Source organism: Octodon degus, unplaced genomic scaffold, assembly GCF_000260255.1.
Source record: "Octodon degus isolate 3935 unplaced genomic scaffold, OctDeg1.0 scaffold00171, whole genome shotgun sequence".
Classification (NCBI taxonomy): Eukaryota; Metazoa; Chordata; class Mammalia; order Rodentia; family Octodontidae; genus Octodon; species Octodon degus.
The window spans coordinates 6,005,030-6,015,618 of NW_004524747.1; the positions used below are offsets into that span (position 1 = coordinate 6,005,030).

Genomic DNA, 10,589 nt, shown 5'->3' on the forward strand with positions numbered 1-10,589 from the left:
TGAACAGAATGATTTGTTCTAATGGTGTTTGTAAATAGGATCACAAGTCCACTTCTCGTACAGCAATTAACCACTAAGAAGAATATATGCATTGTATTATTTGTTGAAACTGTACTTCCGATTGGATTTGAAACTGTTTGATTGCTATCTGTTTAACAATAAAACTTTGAAAAAAATAAATTTGTGGTATTGGATATTAGATTTTTCATGTCATTAAGATTTGCTTTATGTAGTTTTGTGCTCCCTTATCTGGTGAATACATATTTATGAGTGTTACCTCTTCCTCTTGAATTTTTCCCCTTACTAGTATATAGTGGCCTTCATTATTTCACTTGATCATTGTTGGTTTGAAGTTCAAACTGTATGAGAATAGGATTGCTATCTCTGCTTTTTTTTGAGGTACTTGGGCATTTGGCATTGTGTTCCATCCTTTGACTTTCAGCCTATGAATGCCTTTATGAGTTAAATGTGTTTCTTGTATACAGGATATTGTTGGATTTTGTTTCCTAATCCACTGTGCCTGTCTATATCTCTTAATTGGTGAATTGAGTCCATTTACATTGATGTTTATAATTGAGATGTATTAACTTACCATTGACATGTTATTTACCTGTTGTTGTTTACTCCCTTTTCTCCTGTGTTTCATTGCTTGCCCTATAGTGTTGTTGACTTCTTATCTCATTCATGGAGCTCTGATCATATTGGTCCCTCTCTAGAACATCTTTAAGTAGCCTGTGTAGGGGTTTGCTTTGTCATCACGAAATTCTTTAGCTGTTCTTTGTCATGAAAGTATTTCACTTCTCCATCAAACTTCAAAGAGTTTTGCATGGTATAGTAGTCTGTGATGGAGTTTGTTTTCATAGAGGATTTCAAGTACTCTGCTCTATTTTCTTTTTGCCTTCCTGGTTTGTGAAGAGAAGTCGGCCGTAATTATGATGTGTTTTCCTTTTTATGTGATCTTCTTTTCCATAGCGGCTTTCAGTAGATTATTCTTGAGCTGAATTTCTTTGGTCTTGACTATTATATGTCTCGGTGTGTTTTTCATTGAGTTAAGGTTACTTGGTGTTCTGTATGATTCGGTTACCTGAATGTCATATTGTTTCCTCACATTTGGAATGCTTTCTGCTATTACTTCTGCCCATATTTTTTTAATGTCATTTGTATTGACTCTTTCTTTCTCATTGATGCCTATCAGTCTCACATTGTTCATGTTTGCCTCATCTTGCAGGTGATGGATTATTCTTTCGTGCATCGTAGTTGTTTTTAATAGATTCTTTCTTACCTTTTCACTAGCTGCACCAGCGTCTTCATGATCTGAAACGCCATCTTCACTTTCACTAAATGGTTTTGCAAGCTTGTGATTGAGATTTTAATTTCCCCTATACCTCTTTGACTCTGCTTCATGCGATCTATTTCTTTCCTGTATTTCTTATTCAAGGAATCCATCCTTTTTCTAATCTCCTCTTTTTTTTTTATCAATGTCTTCTTTAGAAGCATTTATAAATTTTTTTACTGCAGTGTTTTTTTCAGTTTGGGTTTCCTCCGTATATTTCTGTAGTTGATTCTTTACTTCTGATGCTATGAGTTCTGAGAATTCTTTTTTTATTTCAGAAAAGAATTCCACTCTGAGTTCCTGTATTACTTTCTGCTGTTGATTATTTACTATCAGTGCTATTAATTTGTACATTTGAACTGAGCTAGTAGAAAAGAATTCCACCCTGAGATCCTCTATGTCTTTCTGCTATTGCTTATTTACTATTGACGCTATTACTTCATACATTTCAGCTGAGCTAGTGTTCTCTGCACTTATTCTGGGTGGGCATTGGGTTTACTCCATGTGTTTCTGCTTTTGATTCTTTACTGAAGATGTTATTAATTCAGGGATTTCTTTTTTTATTTCTGATCTGAGTTCCTCTATACCTTTCTGCAGCTTTTTATTTATTTCAGAATCTGTTGATTCTTTGCTTTCAGCTGTGTGATTCCCAATTTTTTCTGTGTTAATGTCCTCTGCACTTTTTATGGGTGGGCTTGGGTTCTGAGATTGTATTTTGTTTCTTCTCGTCATTTTGTGTGGCACTGTCTTCTGACCTTTGTTATAGATATTTGTTGCAGTTATAACCTTAGCATGTACTGAAGTTGAAGGGCAGATCTACAAAGTTTGGATTTATCCAGCTGTGCCTGGCTTGGGTCTTTCTGCTCTGCTCATCTCTTTCCTATTGCTGCCCTTGAGGGTGAACCTGTTGTGCCCCTCTGGCAAGATGTTCTGCTCTTGGTCGAGCTGGATGGTTCTGTCCTGTACACTCTCTGCAGGGATTGCAGCTGCAGGGTTTCACCCAGGCCTGTATGTCAGGCCTGAGCTGAGTATGGAGGGGACAAGGTGCTGTAGGTTGGAGTGCCAGCTTTCCCACACACTCACTGGTCCTGGGCTAGCACTGGGTCTGGGGGTTTGCAGAATGCAGCAAAAATTCCTACCCAGTGGGAGGGGTGTGGGGGTGTACTATGGAGTCATGGGTGGCATCCTAAGGTGTGGAAGGTGTGGAAGAGGTTCTCACCCATGGTGTGCCTGGGTTGAAACCAGTAGGTCCCACTGGCACAGGGTAGAGGGAAGCTCTCACACACGCTCACAGGGCCTAGGGTAGGACTCGGTCTGGGTTTTCCCGGAATGTGGTAGAAATTCTTCCTAGGCAGGTGTGGAGGGGGAGGTGCTGCGGAGTGGTGGGGGGCATTCCAAGGGGGTGGATGAGGGTCTCACCCCTGGTGTGCCTGGGATGGTACAAGTAGGTCCCACCGGCACAGATTAGAGGGAAGCTCTCCCACACACTCTTAGGGCCTGGGCTAGGACTGGATCTGGGGTTTCCCAGTATGCGGCAGAAATTCCTCCTAGGTGGGCGGGGTGGGGGAGGTGCTGCGGAGTGGTGCGGCCATTCCAAGAGTTGGAAGAGGGTCTCACCCATGCTGTGTCTGGGCTGGAACCAGTAGGTCCTGCTGGTGCAGGGTAGCCAGAAGCTCTCCCACACACTGACTGGGCCTGGGTTAGGACTGGGTCTATGCTCTGATATTTATTTATTTATTTTTGGCAGAACTTGGGTTTGAACTCAGGCCTTTTAGTTTGCCAGGGAAGCACTTCTACTGATTCATCTCCTTGACCCCGCTCTGATCTTTATAATTCCTTCATTCATACTATTTTTGTGCTTGACTTGCTTATCTTTTCCCAGAACTTTGAGGTTTGTGTGTGTGTTTTAGCTTGTTCTGCTTGTCTGTTGTGAAATTTCACTGCTATTAGTTTCTCTCTTAGGACTGCTTTTATTGTATCCATTAAGTTCTTATCTCTTGTATTGACATTATCATTTAATTGTAGTTACTGTTTAATTTCTTCTTTAATTGCATCTGTGATAGATTTTTTGCTCAGTAGGGTGTTAATTAGTTTCCATATGTTTATGGACACTTTTTGACTTCTTTTATTATTGATTTCCAATTTCATTGCACTATGGTTTGATAACATGCATGAGATACTTTCATTTTTTTGCATTTACTTAATCATGTTCTGTGGGCTAGTATGTGATTTATTTATTTATTTTTGGTAATGGGGATCGAACTCAGGACCTTGTCCTTGCCAGGCAGGCACTGTGTGCATAGTGCTTTCTAGGGGGACCTTGAGAGAGAGAGGGCAGAGAACTGGCTTGTTCCATCTGGGGCCTCCACCGTCAGACCCAACAAACAAAGAGGGGAACCACAGTGGGGCCAGGCAAGACTTCACAGGTGGGAATGGGGCCAAATTCCTATAAAAATGTGAATGAATAAAAAAATTAAAAAACCCTCCACCTCTATTGAAATGGCCCCAGTAAAGGATTCTCCCCCTAGGTCCCTAGTTCCTAAGACCCTCAGGCTTGGGCACTGAGTGGGGAGGGTCCTAAACAAACCAGTAGCGGGCTCTAGGGGGGCTTAATGCTACACAGCACAGCCCCATGGGGCATTCATAGCTCAGCACCCACCTCTCCACCTGGCTCTGGAGAATCCCCAGGCCGTCCACATCCCATATCCCTCAGGCTGGGCTGGAAATGAGGAAGGGACAGGCAGCAACTCCCCAGACCCTTTCTGTTTCTCTCCCTGGTTTTCAAGCTATTCCCAACCAGTATAGGCTCAGTCAAAAAATTAGTAAATCTGTAAATAGTCCCCAAACTCAGGCAAGAGGTCAGAGAACTGGGATGGGGAAGGATAAAGGTTGAGGAAATTGAGACAGTTGTGGCTGGTGACTGGGCAGGGTAGGCCAGGGTTGGTCCCATTTTATGTATTTTGGCAGGAAAAGGTTCCCAGGCCCCTTGTCTGAACCCAAAGTGCACCCTCTCCTACAAGCTCTGGGCCAGACTGCTTAACATGGATTTACATGATTCAAACTCCAAGAGACCAAGGAAAAGAGAGATATAGAAAACAGTCCCTACCTGTGGCTTTGCTCCCAGTGATGTGCAGGTACTAGATCTGGGGTGGAGGCCAGAAGCCTGCAGTAGGGGATGGATGGAGTCTTGTCTCTGCAGAGCACATGATATTTGTTCAGCTGCAGCTTGTGGCTCAGCACAACCTACTACAGCACCGCTGTGTGCCACCTGAGGAGAATCCAGCATAGCCACTCCCATGTCCTCGAACTTCTGGCCAGTGTCTAGTGCTTCCTGTGTTCCCCCAGTGCCCACTAGCCCTTCTGCATCTGTCTCACCTGTCACAGCTGGCTCCTTCCAATCCCATGCAGCCTCCACAACTTGCCCTGAGCAGATGGATTGCTCCCCACCTTCCAGGAGCAGTGTCAGTCCTGGAGCTAGCACTCCTTTAACTCCTGGGAGCAGTCCTACCCCCCCCCACCTCCACCCTGCTCCCACAAATCCGGCGCTGTCATGCACAGCTTTATGAACCATGCCCTGGGGGGTCTTCCCAGGGATCTTCTCTGGCACACTGTACCCAAAATGTCAGGACAGCAGTGGGCAGTCATACTGAGACATCCACACAGTTCTCCAGATCCTCAATGACCTCCTGAGTGCCACAAGGCACTACCAGGGCATACCTCCCTTGCTGACTCAGCTCTGTTGCCATGCTCTTCTCACCCACCTTGTCAGCCTCTGACCTCACTTCCAAACTGAGACAAGCTGGCAGCTGCATCCCCAGCCTCCCTGCTGCAAGGCCAGAGCCAGATATGCATGTGCAAGCCCCCCAGGAATTGCCTCCAGGAATTGCCTGCATCAGACAGAGGACCAGACCATGTGCTGCAAGGTGGAGTGACTTCAGCTCTTGCTGCAGCAGAAGCGCCTGTGCAGGAAGGCCCATTGGGATGCCCGTGGCCCTTACCATTGGCCACCAAGCCAGAAGGCTGGCCGCAGCAACAGCAATAGCAGTGGGGAGGCAGCATCCCCAGCAAGGCCTCTGGCCTGGGTCTTGACTTAAGGACTCTGTTGAGAAGCCAGAAGTGAACCCTGACCTCCAGTCTGAGTTTGTGATAGCTTAGCATCCGGCACATTCACTCATCCCTTCTCAAGCTTTGGCCGAAGATGGTCATGCACCGCGCCGGATTGCTGCCACCACCACCACTACCACCAAGACAAAGCACATGGTCCAGTGCCATGGAGGACAAGTAGTCACCTCCCTCCTGACCCACCTCCCAGCCTTTGTCTTTTTAAAATTCTCACCTGGTGGTACCTCCCACCTCCCACCTCTTGTCTCTGCCAGCAATACTAGGTCCTTCCTTCTCACCTTCCCCAGCTCCAATATGAAGCCGCCTGTACAGATGGTAGTCAGGAGGAAGGAGGGGGCCAGGAAACTGCCTCTGCCCCCCTTCTGCTCTGTCCTCACCCCTCCCGACCTCTCCCTCCCCTCACCCATTCAGGTTTTAAGTCAAAAATGTAGATGCCTAACTATGCAAATTTCAGTTCTGATTTTTTTTTTTTTGGCGGAACCTGGGATTGAACTCAGGCCTTTGCGCTTGCCAGGGAAGTGCTTATTCTACTGAGCAATCTCCCTGGCCCCCTAGTTCTGATATTTCTATGTTTATTTTTTTATTAACTTGATCTGTCTGTGACAGTGAGATATTAAGGTCTCCCATCATAATTGTGTCAGTGCTTATTTGATTTTTATTTCCATTTAATATTTGTTTTAGATATTTGGATGTATTTGGTGCCTGTATATTTATGATTGTTATCACTCCTTGGAGTTTTTCTTTTACAAGAATATATTGAATTTGCTTATCTTTTTAAATCATTTTTGGCTTGAAGTTCACAATGTCTGCAAATAGAATAGCTGTCTCTGATTTTTTCTGTCTTCCATTCTCATAGGGTGTTAACCTTCATCATTTGACTTTCAATCTATGAATTTCTGTTTTAGTTAAATGTGTTTCTTAAATTTAGTATATTGTTGGACCTTACTTAAGCATGTTCTGTGGGCTAGTATGTGGTCTATTTTGGAGAATGTCCCATGCACCACTGAGAATGTGTATTCTGATGTGGGATGAAACACCCTGTATACATCTTTCCCCTCTGTTTAATTGTTTGCCCTGCATGCTGTCTTTCTCTTTGGAACTCTTGTAAATATGGTCTTCATTTTCTTTTTCTAAAATATCTTTCAAGACCCTTTATATAACTTGGTTTTTGGTCATGAATTTCTTCAGTTGTTGTTTGTCATAGAAGTATTTTATTTCTCCGCAAATTATGAAGGGTAATTTTGAAGATATATCAATCTGGGTTTGAAGTTGTTTTCTTTCAAGACTTGAAATACTTTGTTCCATTCTCTCCTTGACTGAAGTGTTTTGTGTTGAAAAGTCTGCTATAGGGCAGGGGAGATATATTGGCTGTCTAAGCACCTGCCTGAAAAGCACAAGGACCCGGGTCAATCCCTGGTGCCACATGCTGTGCCAACCCCAGAGCTCTAGATGTGCTGTGCCAGCCACCAAAATCGGGTGTGGTGGTGCATGCCTGCAATCCCAGTGCTGGGGAGGCTGAGACAGGACAGTCAGTACAAGTCTGAGCTGGATAGGGAGGTCCTGTACCAACTAACTAATTAAATAAATCATTAAAGGAAGAAAAGTCTACTATGATTTTGATATGCTTTCCTTTATAGATGATTTGTTTCTTTTCTTTAATAGTTTGAAATATTCTGTTGTTGTGCTCAATTTCTGGAATCTTATTATATGCCTCGGTGAGGATTTATTTTGGTCATGATTAATTATAAGTGTGCATGTCTCTGCTGAGGACCAGACTCACATGGTACAAAGAAGGTAATAATTAATATTAGTAAATTGGCACAAAGCTAAATTGAGAGTTTGTTCTAGGACTACATTACTGTGGCATGACCTCCAGCTGGCTTAAGGACAGATTACTTTTTAAGTCAATGGCCAGAAGTGAGGCTAGCAAACAGTCTGTAAAGTTCTCAGGCATCAAAACAAGATACCATGATCGCTGAGGACTTGACTTGCAAATTTCCTCTAGCCTGGTAGCTGCGGTTAGCGGACAATAAGTTTAGTAATTAACTGTGATCTGTTCCAGTGTGCTTTTCCATAAGTGTATTGTTCCTCAGTTTTTGAACCTTGATCATGCCAGTAGTTCATTCCTCCTTCTTGCTGCAGCCCACCACCACACAACCAATCAAAGTGTACACCTATTAAAAGCCAAAGTCACCATGCCTTATGTTCTTAGCCTGTCACTGTGTTTTGACTATCCTAGTGCTCTTTCCAATGACAGTGTGCATATATTGTCTGTTTTATTCTATAGTTATACCTCTGAGCAGAAGATCAGTGGTCCAAGGTCAGAATCCCAGTATGCCTCACTCAATTGTGTGTCAAAATCTTTTTTCATGCTTGAGAAATTTTCTGCTACTACTTGTCTGAACAAGTTCTTTATATTTTTTGTGCTGACTCCTGCATGTTCTTTGATTCCAATCTTTTGTCATTCTTTGCCACATCTTGTTGTTGTTAGATTGAATTTTCATGTTCCCTTTCTATTTAATGTTTTTTCTCATTAATTTTATCAAAAATCAATAATTATATAGCTTATTAAAAATTGTAGACAAATATTGAAATGTGAAAGGTATGAGATGTAGACGGTGAATTTTAGAGAAATGTTTCTGAAATTAATACATAGCATGAAATTAATAGTAGAGCACATTGTAAATAAATTATTTACAAACTTAAATGAATATAACAGTAATGAAGAAAGAATTTAGAGATCAGTCATATAGTAGTTCACTCTGTGCCAAAATCATGAAACTTATATTGAGATAATTGGAATTCTCTAAGTAGAAAGGGGTAGGCAATAAATATTTAAAGATTTAAAATTTCCGAATTTAGTTGAGATTATAGCACAATATTTACAAGACGAATTAACCTTTTGAACAAGATATTTGAATAAAATCATACTGATACACAAAAATGAAATTGTCCAAAACTAACTGTAAAGAAAAAAATCATTAAAGCATATACATACAAAATATTAGCTATGGAAGAGCAGAATTAAATAGCATCTTATTCCATATTAGAAAAAAAGAGCAAGTGGGTAAAAACTAGATTAATTCAAAGTGTAAGGGGTTAACAGAGTTTTGTGCCTTAACTGTGAAAAATTATAAAAACCCCTTGTGCTTCCTGTTATCTACTCTAAGAAATGTATTCGCCCTTTTGGCTCAAGGCTGTTCAACAATAAATAACTGTTTCTTGTCAAGGCAGAAAGCTAACACAAACTCCCTCCCCAACCATCTCTGTAAAATAATCAGTTTAAGATGTATCTTGTAAAAATATGTACTTATCACTAAGCTGTGAAAGACCTTTTAGTTATGAACAGTTTGCAGCTGTGTCAAATGAATGCAGTTTCTGTTGTTCTGCACTAGATAACAAGTTTGCTTACCAAACTAGATGTGATTTCTGTTATAAATACCCCCTTGCTACCTACGTTCAGGGCCGATCAGCCTTCTCCTGTGAGAGAAGTGGCTGACGGACCTGAGCTCAGTAAATAAAAGGCTCTATTCAAATTTCTATCTGGCTGATCTTGTTCCTATGCAGAGTTGACCCATACAAAAGGACTGAAAGAAAAAAAAGATCTGTCCACATTGAATTTTATACTTAGCAAACATACCTTTAAAAAGAAAAAGTAAAATATTTTTCAGCTATACAAATGCAAAGTATTCTAGTACTTCCAGACGTAGCATATAGAAAATAACAAAGATCATAATCCAGAAAGCAAGAGAAGTTCCTGTATGGTCCTGCATAAAGAATAAAAAGCACTGAAAAATGGTAGTTATGCAGGACTATGTAAAATATATTAGATGAACCCATTTAAACGGTCACTGAAGATTTCTATAAAACAGTATCTTATGTCAGGTTATATACATATTTTTTTCACATGTGTGTATGTGTAAAAGACAAAAAGTGATATAAAGTCAATGAAAAATGCAAATACACTTTTTAAAGTTTCTAATACTGGAGTGGGAAAACTTCCATGCTCGCTGTGTCCACTGGATATCTCTGGACCCAGCCCAAGTCCGGCCTGTGAGTGAGATCTTCAGCAATGCTCTTGGGACCCCTCTGAATCCCTCCAGAATGAGCCCAGACCGAACGTACCCATCCCAGGCCTGGCATGCATGCCTGGTGTGAAACTCTGTAGCTGAAGTCGCTGCAGAAAGGCTAGGGGCCAGAAACACCCAGCTAATCCAGGAGGAGAAAATCTTGCTAGAAGGGCACATTGGGTTCACTTCTGCAGGCTGCAGTAGGAAGAAGCAGAACACAGTAGCCAGACCCAAGCCAGGCACAACTTGATAAATTCAAACTTCTTAGATATGTACCCGCTGAGCTGAGACACTTTGCTAGACCTAGATGCATAAGAATATCCTGCCTCTTTCTCTCTTGACTGAGAGAGGGAGCAAAAGGTTACCTGGATGAAGTAGTCTGCCTAGAAAACACCAAATATATAAAGGGGAGATGATCAGACAGAAATTAGTAGAACTAACTGAAATACAAATTCCCAATTTAATATCTGCTTGTCTATATAGACATAATGATTGCTCTTACTGTATAAAATACAAAGTCATTAGTTACAAAAGTTTGTCAACTGCTAAATATCATTACCCATTATTACTATACCCTGCGAAACTCTCTTTCAAGTTTGATAGAGAAAGGAAATACTTCCATGCAAAGAACAACTAAAGAATTTCATGATGACAAAGCCAACCCTACACAGACAACTAAAAGACATTCTAGAGAGGGACAAAAATGACCAGAAGTCCATGAATGATAACTGAAGGAACCCACCAAATAGGGCAAGCAATTAAACACAGGAGAAAAAGGAGTAAACAATAGCAGGTAAATAACATGTCATTTGTAAGTCAATACATCTCAATTATAACCACCAATGTAAATAGACTCAATTCACCAATTAAAAGACATATACTGGCACAGTGGATTAAAAGCAGCATTGTCTTGCCCCCCCCAATAGACTAAGGATCAGTGGAACAGATTTCAAGATGCAGAAACAATGTCACACACACTCAGTCAACTTATCTTTGACAAAGGAGCCAAAAGCATTCAATGGAAGAAAGATACCCATTTTTATAATTAGATTGTAAGTGAAAGA

The 10,589-nt window shown here is 41.5% G+C and overlaps 1 pseudogene; it reads left to right on the forward strand.

The window, feature by feature from the left end:
* LOC101560553 overlaps positions 1-5,488 on the forward strand; it is a 146,801-nt pseudogene extending 141,313 nt beyond the window's left edge.
* The last annotated feature ends 5,101 nt before the right edge of the window (positions 5,489-10,589 follow it).